Source organism: Trachypithecus francoisi, unplaced genomic scaffold (assembly GCF_009764315.1).
Source record: "Trachypithecus francoisi isolate TF-2019V2 unplaced genomic scaffold, Tfra_2.0 Lachesis_group17, whole genome shotgun sequence".
Taxonomy (NCBI): Eukaryota; Metazoa; Chordata; class Mammalia; order Primates; family Cercopithecidae; genus Trachypithecus; species Trachypithecus francoisi.
Window position 1 is genome coordinate 82,359,866 of NW_022681462.1, and position 8,948 is coordinate 82,368,813.

Consider the following 8,948-nt stretch of genomic DNA (forward strand, 5'->3'; position numbering starts at 1 on the left):
TCAGCTTACACAGGGGACATGGACAAGAAGACTCTTGGCAGCATAGTTTGTAGTAACCCCAAAGTGGAAACAACTCGAATGTCCATCAGGAGCCAATCATGGGTAGTATATTTATAAAATAGGATATTATATAGTAATAATGAATGGACTACAGATGGGTAAAACAAACACAGATAAATCTCTCAAATAAAAAGAAAAGAGAAAGAAAAGAAAAAAGCCAGGTACATGGCTGGGTGCAGTGGCTCACACCTGTAATCCCAGCATTTTGGGAGGCCGAGGTGGGTGGATCCCTTGAGGCCAGGAGTTCGAGATCAGCCTAGTGAACATGGTAAAACCCTGTCTCTACTAAAAATAAAATAAATAAATAAATAAATAAATAAATAAATAAGGAAATAGAAAAAGAAAAAAGCCAGGTACAAAAGAACACACATTGTGTAAGTTTATACAAAGTTCAAAAGCAGGCAAACCAAAATCCTAATCTTTAGGTGATAAAAGAACAAAGAAAAGGTAAGAATTACCAGAAAAGTTAGGATAGTGGTTACCTTTAATGAGTAAGGGGGAATTCCTGACAGCAGAAGATCCTGAAGGGGGCTTCTAGGTTGGTGGCAATATTCTATTTTTGGCCTGGTTAGTGGACACATGGATATTGTCTTATAATAATTCTGAGCCAGGTGTGGTGGCTCACACCTGTAATCCCAGCACTTTGGGAGGATGAGGTGGGTGGATCACGAGGTCAGGAGTTCAGTACCAGCCTGACCAACATGGTGAAACCCCGTTTCTACTGAAAATACAAAATTAACTGAGCGTGGTGGTGCACACCTGTAATCCCAGCCACTTGGGAGGCTGAGGCAGGAGAATCACTTGAACTAGGGAGGTGGAGGTTGCAGTGAGCTGAGATCGAGCCATTGCATTCCAGCCTGGGCAACAAAAGTGAAACTCCATCTCAAATAATAATAATTTTTAAGCCATGTGTTTATGTACCATGCACCTTTCTGAATGTGTTTTATTTGATTAAACTATGTGTAATTGCCAATATGCAGTCATTTTTTTTTTTTTGCAGATCGCAGATCACAGAACTTTATTAAGATGAAATAACTTTATTAAGACGAGTTACATAGAAGCTACCAGACTAAGCCAAAATCCATGAGGTTCATGTGAACTTACAGTTACACAAATAAGAAACAAATGGCATATCCAAAACCATAAGGAAATATCCTGATGCCCAGGTGATGAAGGCTGGGGTGAGTAAGTCCACATATTTATTTCAAGTTGTTAAGGAGTTTGTGGGCCACACAATGGTCCCTTGCATGCAAAAAGTCAAAGAGCTCCCCCGTGCAATCCTCTTCTGTATGTGATTGAGAGGATACATGCTCATCACAGAGGTCCAGCCGCTCCTGGGCCTTTACACATTTCTCCAACTGCTCGCATTGCTCTCTCACTGTTGTTAGGGGATCCTGATATAGAAACACTAATTCCTCCTCTTCTTCTTCCTCCTCCTTAGTATCTCTACACTCGGTCAGCATCTTTCACTCGTCCTCCAGTCCCATGTCTGGTTACAGTTCTGGATTCAACACGAGCAGCAACAGTGGCACCTAATCCACTTCAGGATCTAGAAGGACCTGTAAGGTTCACTTAGCAGATATCCAGTGATCTGGATGGAAGTCAACATACAGTCATTATTAACCTACAAAATGAGAATTCATGTGATTCAACCCAATATTTCACAATACAAAATAATTTACTAAGGCCAGTGGCTTACGCCTGTAATCCCAGCACTCAGGGAGGCTGAGGCAGGTGGATCACCTGAGGTCAGGAATTCGAGACCAGCCTGACCAACATGGAGAAACCCCATCTCTACTAAAAATACAAAATTAGTCAGGCGTGGTGGCACATGCCTGTAATCCCAGCTACTAGAGAGGCTGAGGCAGGAGAATCGCTTGAACCCAGGAGGCGGAAGTTGTGGTGAGCCGAGATCGCGCCATTGCACTCCAGCCTGGGCAACAAGAGCGAAACTCCATCTCAAAAAAAAAAAAAAAAAAAATTACATTAAGTTAAGCAACCATTCAAAATGATGGTTGTGACTGGGCACGGTGGTTCATACCTGTAATCCCAACACTTTGAGAGGCCGAGGATGGCAAATTGCTTGAGTCCAAGAGTTTGAGATCAGCCTGAGCAACATAGTGAAACCCCATCTCTACAAAAAAATTAAAAAAATCAGCCATGTGCAGTGGCGTTGTAGTCCCAGCTACTTGGGAGGCTGAGGTAGGGGGACCACCTGAGCCCAGGAGGTGGAGGCTGCAGTGAGGCGTGGTTGCACCACTGCACTCTAGTCTAGGTAACAGAGTGAGACCCTGTCTCAAAAAAACAAAACAAAACAAAACAAAAAAAAACCACCAACAACAAACAAACAAAACCCAAAAAAAAAACGAAAAGAAAAAAAGATGGTTGTGAAAACTATTAACAGCTTAATTCACCATTTATTCATTAAGCAAATATCTCCTGGGGCTTATCATGAATCAGGCATATTTCTTTTCTTTTTTCTTTTTTTTTTCCAAGATGGAGTTTCGCTCTGTCACCCAGGCTGGAGTGCAATGGAGCCACGTCTCGACTCACTGCAACCTCTGCTTTCCGGGTTCAAGAGATTCTTCTGCCTCAGCCTCCCGAATAGCTTGGACTGCAGGCGCACGCCAACACGCCCAGTTAAGTTTTGTATTTTCAGTAGAGACGGATTTCACCATGTTGGCCAGGATGGTCTCGATCTCTTGTCCTCATGATCTGCCTGCCTCAGCCTCCCAAAGTGTTGGGATTACAGGCATGAGCCACTGTGCCCGGCCTGAACCAGGCATATTTCTAGGCACTGGGAGAAATTATCTCATTGCACATTAATGGGAAGAAGAAAACATAAACAGATCAAGAAATATCTAGAATGTCATATTGTGGTAAGTGCTGTGAAGAAAAACAAAACAGAGTGAGGATATAGGGAGTGACAAAGAAGTATTTTAGGAAGCATGGACAAAAAAGCTTCTCTGAGGAGATGACATTTGCAAATACAAGAGAATGACAGGAGGGAGGGAAGCTGGGTGAGGCGCTGGGAGAGACAGCTTGCAGGCAGAGGAAAGAGCGAGTGCGCAGGCCCTTAAGCTGGAAGGTGCTTGGCAGGACTGAGGAACAAGGAGGCCAGTGTTGTTGGATCAGAGTGAGGGAAGGGGGGAATAGGAACACATGACACAGGAGAAGTGCCAGGAGCTTGATCGAGTACGGTATATGTGCCCCAACAAGGACTTTGGATTTCATTCTTTTTTTTTTTTTTTTTTGAGATGGAGTCTCTCCATCGCCCAGGCTGGAGTGCAGTGGCACGATCTCGGCTCACTGTAACCTCCATCTCCCAGGTTCAAGTGATTCTCCTGCTTCAGCCTCCCAAGTAGCTGGGATTATAGGCGTGCACCACCACGCCCGGCTAATTTTTTGTATTTGTAATAGAGACGGGGTTTTGCCATGTTGGCCAAGCTGATCTTGAACTCCTAACCTCAGGTGATCCGCCTACCTCAGCCTCCCAAAGTTCTGTGATTACAGGCGTGAGCCAGTGTGCCCAGCCTGGATGTCATTCTGAGAGTGATGAGATGTCATTGGAGGATGGAGAGGAGGAGGTAGGATGATTTGATGTGTAGTTCCGAAGGAAGACTCTGGCTGTTCTGTCGCAGAGGGAGTAGGAGGATAAGGGTGGAACCAGGGGTTCCTGTTAAAATACTATTGCAGCATCCAGGTGAGAGATGTAGGCGGCATGGACTAAGAGGGTAGTGGTGGTAGCACGGAGAGTTTTGGAATCAGGATCAACAGATTTTCTAAGCAGAACCGGAATAGGATTTGTTGATGAATTGCATTTAGGGTAAGAGGAAGAGGAATCAACAACATGTATGATGCTTTAAAACAAAATTGAGACAATTCTATATATAGTTTGGTCAAAAATCTTTTTAAAATGTTCTTAAATTACTTTTGGAGTAAGAAACTTACTTATAGCAAATTAGAAGAAATCGAGGTGGGGAGACAGGGTATATTCATAGATGGACAGATAGCACCATTTAAAAAAGCAGAAGGTAATTGCACATCATACAAATTGCCACAGAAGGTAAGGAAAAGAAGAGGCCCCTAGATCTGGAGGACTCAGGTCTTTACTGAGGAGGCAGGGCGTGTTGAAAGAGGAAGGTGGAATTAGACCAGGTAGGGGTGGATTGAGGGCTGAGCCTCAGAGCTTAGGACAGGGTGGTGGGAAAAACACTGGCTTTCGAATGGGAGGAATTAGGCTCAAGTTGCAGTGCAGCCACTTACCAGGTAAGTGAATGTGAAGATTGGATAAAACATCTGTGACCCACCCATTAGGTTCTCAGTAAAGGTGAACAACTATGAACTGTTCTTTTTATGATATCCAGAGTCTTAATTTTCAGATTTTTTTTTTTTTTTTTTTTTTTTGAGACGGAGTCTCGCTCTGTCACCCAGGCTGGAGTGCTGTGGCCGGATCTCAGCTCACTGCAAGCTCCGCCTCCCGGGTTCACGCCATTCTCCTGCCTCAGCCTCCCGAGTAGCTGGGACTACAGGCGCCGCCACCTCGCCCGGCTAGTTTTTTGTAGTTTTTAGTAGAGACAGGGTTTCACCATGTTAGCCAGGATGGTCTCGATCTCCTGACCTCGTGATCCGCCTGTCTCGGCCTCCCAAAGTGCTGGGATTACAGGGTTGAGCCACCGCGCCCTTTATTTAGGTTGACAAATCCTGTTCACCAGAAATCACAGCAGAGATTGTAGACAGGAAGCTGCAGGTGAAAGAGGCACAATGAGAAATCAATCTTGGACGCATTTGGTAGACTCCTATAGTTAGGTAATAACTCACACAGTTAGGTAATTGCATAATGATTGATAGCCCAGAAATTGGAGGTGATCCAGTAATTTTGTCACATAGTCATGTCTCCCTCTGCTGGCCAAACTTGGTTTGTTTTTTTTGTTTGTTTTTGGTTTTGTTTTTGAGATGTCGCCCAGGCTGGAGTGCAGTAGCTCAATCTTGGCTCACTGCAACCTCCACCTCCTGGGTTCAAGTGATTCTCCTGCCTCAGCCTCCCGAGTAGCTGGGATTACAGGCTCGCGCTACTACGCCCGGGTAATTTTTGTCTTTTTAGTAGAGACAGGGTTTCGCCATATTGGTAGAGACGGGGTTTCGCCATGTTGGCCGGGGTGGTCTTGAACTCCTGACCTCAGGTGATTCACCACCCACCTCAGCCTCCTGAAGTGCTGGGATTACAGGCATGAGCCACCACGCCTGGCTGGGTTTTTTTTTTGTTTGTTTTTGTTTTTTGTTTTTTGTTTTTTTTTAAGAGACAGGGTCTCCCTCTGTTCCCCAGGCTGGTCTCAAACTCCTGGGCTCAAGGGATCCTTTTGCCTCAGCCTCCCAAAGTACTAGGATTACAGGTGTGAGCCATTACACGCGGCCAGAACTTGGTTTTTGTAGGGTATATCCAAACCTGAATTACTTGTATTTGAATATTTGTAGACCCCAGAGTTAGCAAACAGTGAACTCTGTTTTCTTTGTATAATCTTACCGTGGCTGTCACTGGGACCACACTGGAAGAAGGTGGTAGAACGGGAATCCCCTGTGGAAAAATAACTTTTTTTTTTTTTTTTTGAGATGCAACCTTGCTCCATTGCCCAGGCTGGAGTGCAGGGGCACAATCTCAGCTCACTGCAACCTCTGCCTCCCAGGTTCAAGCAATTCTCCTGCCTCTGCCTCCCCAGTAGCTGGGACTAGAGGCACATACCACCATACCTGCCTAATTTAGGTATTTTTGGTAGAGACAGGGTTTTACCATGTGGGCCAGGCTGGTCTTGAACTCCTGACCTCAAGCAATCTGCCTACCTTGGCCTCCCAAAATGCAGGAATTACAGGCATGAGACACTGCGCCCTGCCCAGAACTTTCATTATCAAAGGAAATGCAGCAAAGGAGCTTCTTCCTCCCACCAAGCCAGTGATGGGTCTGTATTCAATGAAGTTGTCATTCAAACCAGGACTGGGAAGCAGCTGATCTGTACCTTACCATCATAGGAAGCTCACCCCGCGGCACAGGGGAAACACTAGGAGGGTTGCAGGTTTGGAGTCTGCAGACTGTGCCAATTGGCTGTGTTTCCTTTCCTAGTCACTTAATCAGTCTGAAGCTTAGGGTCCTCCTTATAATGTGAGGATATTAATATTTTCACATATTAATATTAATTAATATTAATATGTGAGGATTTATGTGAAGATCAAGTGAATAACAAATGTGACAATATTTTATTAACTGTTAATCACTCTACAAATCTAAGGGTTTATTGCTATAATTTCTTTGTCTCACCTTTCCATTTTCTCGCCTTGAAGGTTTTTTTTTTTTTTTTTTTTTTTGAGACGGAGTTTCACTCTTAACTGTCCAGGCTGGAGTGCAATCGCGCGATCTTGGCTCACTGCGACCTCCCCCTCCCGAGTTCGAGCAATTCTCCTGCCTCAGCCTGCCGAGTAACTGGGGTTACAGGCGCCCACTACCACGCCCGGCTAATTTTTGTATTTTTTAGTAGAGACAGGGTTTCTCCATGTTGGCCAGGCTGGTCTCGAATTCCTGACCTCGTTATCCGCCCACCTCGGCCTCCCAAAGTGCTGGGATTAGAGGCGTGAGCCACCACGCCAGGCCTTTTAAAATTTTATTTATTTGGCCGGGCGCGGTGGCTCAAGCCTGTAATCACAGCACTTTGGGAGGCCGAGACGGGCGGATCACGAGGTCAGGAGATCCAGACCATCCTGGCTAACACGGTGAAACCCCGTCTCTACTAAAAAATACAAAAAACTAGCCGGGCGAGGTGGCGGGCGCCTGCAGTCCCAGCTGCTCGGGAGGCTGAGGCAGGAAAATGGCGTAAACCCGGGAGGCGGCGCTTGCAGTGAGCTGAGATTGTGCCAGTGCACTCCAGCCCGGGCGACAGAGCGAGACTCCGTCTCAAAAAAATTTTTTTTATTTATGTTTTTATTTGTTTATTTATTTATTTATTCTTGCCTTGAAGGTCTTTAAACATTCATTCATTTGCTTAATGGCCAATATTAACTGTATAACAATATTACATAATAAGTATATTAACAATATTAACTATATATATATATACTTTTTTTTTTAGATAGGATCTCACTCTGTTGCCCAGGCTAGAGTGCAGTGATGTGATCTTGGCTCACTGCAACTTCTGCCTCCTGGGCTCAAACCATCCTCCCACCTCAGCTTCCTGAGTAGCTGGGACTACAGGCATGCGCCACCACACCTGACTGACTAGCTTTTGTATTTTTTGTAGAGTTGAGGTTTTGGCATGTTGGTCAGGCTGGTCTCAAACTCCTGAGCTCAAGCAATCCACTGGCCCCCGCCTCCCAAAGTGCTGAGGTTACAGGCATGAGCCGCCGCCCTGAGGCAAATATTAACTACCTTAATTGTAGCCAGAACTGTGTTAGGTATGGGAAAAGGAGACACAAAGACAAAAACCATGGCTCTTGTCTTCAACACTTTATGGTGAGAGAGACAGACTCAGTTAGCCACAGTACAAGTCAAACTGTGATGAGTACTAGGAGTCTAGCTAAACAGAGAGCTATAACATCATGAAGAGAGGAACTTTTTTTTTCTTTTTTACAAATTAATTAATTTTTTTTAAAAGATGGGAGTTTCAGTATGTTTCTCAGGCTGGTCTTGGACTTCAGTGCTTAAGTGATCCACTTTCCTCAACCTCCCAAAGTGCTGGGAGTACAGGCATGAGCCATCGCACCTGGCCAAAAGGCAAAATAATTCTGGTAGAGTCAGGGGAGTCAAATAAATCTTCCCAGAGGAGATGATGCTCATATGGGACTTTATTTATTTGAAAAAATATTTATTGAGCACATACTATGTGCCGGAAGCTGCACTAGTCATTGTGATCACAAAAATGAATAAAGCAGACATGTCATGACTTAACAGACCAGGGGAGGTGGACAAATTATGATTTAATTACATTTGTACTAATTTCTGTGAAGGAAAGTACAGGGAAGGTTGAGAACCTATTACAGAGGGACATAACCTAGGTTGGTAAATCAAGAAAAGTATCCTTAGGGAGGGACATTCAAGCTGAAATCCGAAGGATGAAGAGGAGGTATCTAGGCAGAGATGGTGAGGATAAATATTCTAGAAGCAGAGACACAATGTGTAAAGGCCCTGTGACAGGAAGTTGGAAGGGAGCTGAAGAAGGTCATTGTAACTATATATATGTCTCAAAAAAAAAAAAAAATCAATGAGAAGCATTGGAAGCTTTTTTTTTTTTTTGATGGAGTCTTGCTCTGTCACCCAGGCTGGAGGGCAGTGGCGTGATCTCGGCTTACTGCAACCTCTGCCTTCCGGGTTCAAGTGATTCTCATGCCTCAGCCTCCCGAGTAGTTGAGACTACAGGAATGCACCACCACGCCTAACTAATTTTTGTGTTTTTAGTAGAAATGGGGGTTTCACTATGTTGGCCAGGATGGTCTCGATCTCCTGACCTCATGATCCCACAGCCTTGGCCTCCCAAAGTGCTGGGATTACAGGCGTGAGCCACCGCGCTTGGCCTGGAAGCTTTTTAAGCATCGGGTGACATGATCAGATAGGTGTTTTTAGTTTTACTTTCCTTTTGAGATGGAATTTTGCTTTGTCTCCCAGGCTGGAGTGCAGTGGTGTGATCCCGGCTCATTGCAACGTCTGCCTCCCGGGTTCAAGTGATTTTCCTGCCTCAGCCTCCCAAGTAGCTGGGATTACAGGCCTGTGCCACCACACCTGGCTAATTTTTTGTATTTTTAGTAGAGATGGGGTTTCACCATGTTGGCCATGCTGGTCTTGAACTCCTGACCTCAGGTGATCCACCTGCCTTGGTCTCCCAAAGTGCTGGGATTGCAGGCATATCCAT

The 8,948-nt window shown here is 45.0% G+C and overlaps 1 pseudogene; it reads right to left on the bottom strand.

The window, feature by feature from the left end:
- Positions 1-1,084: 1,084 nt before the first annotated feature.
- Positions 1,085-1,562, bottom strand: LOC117063018 (annotated as a pseudogene).
- Between the last annotated feature and the right edge of the window lie 7,386 nt (positions 1,563-8,948).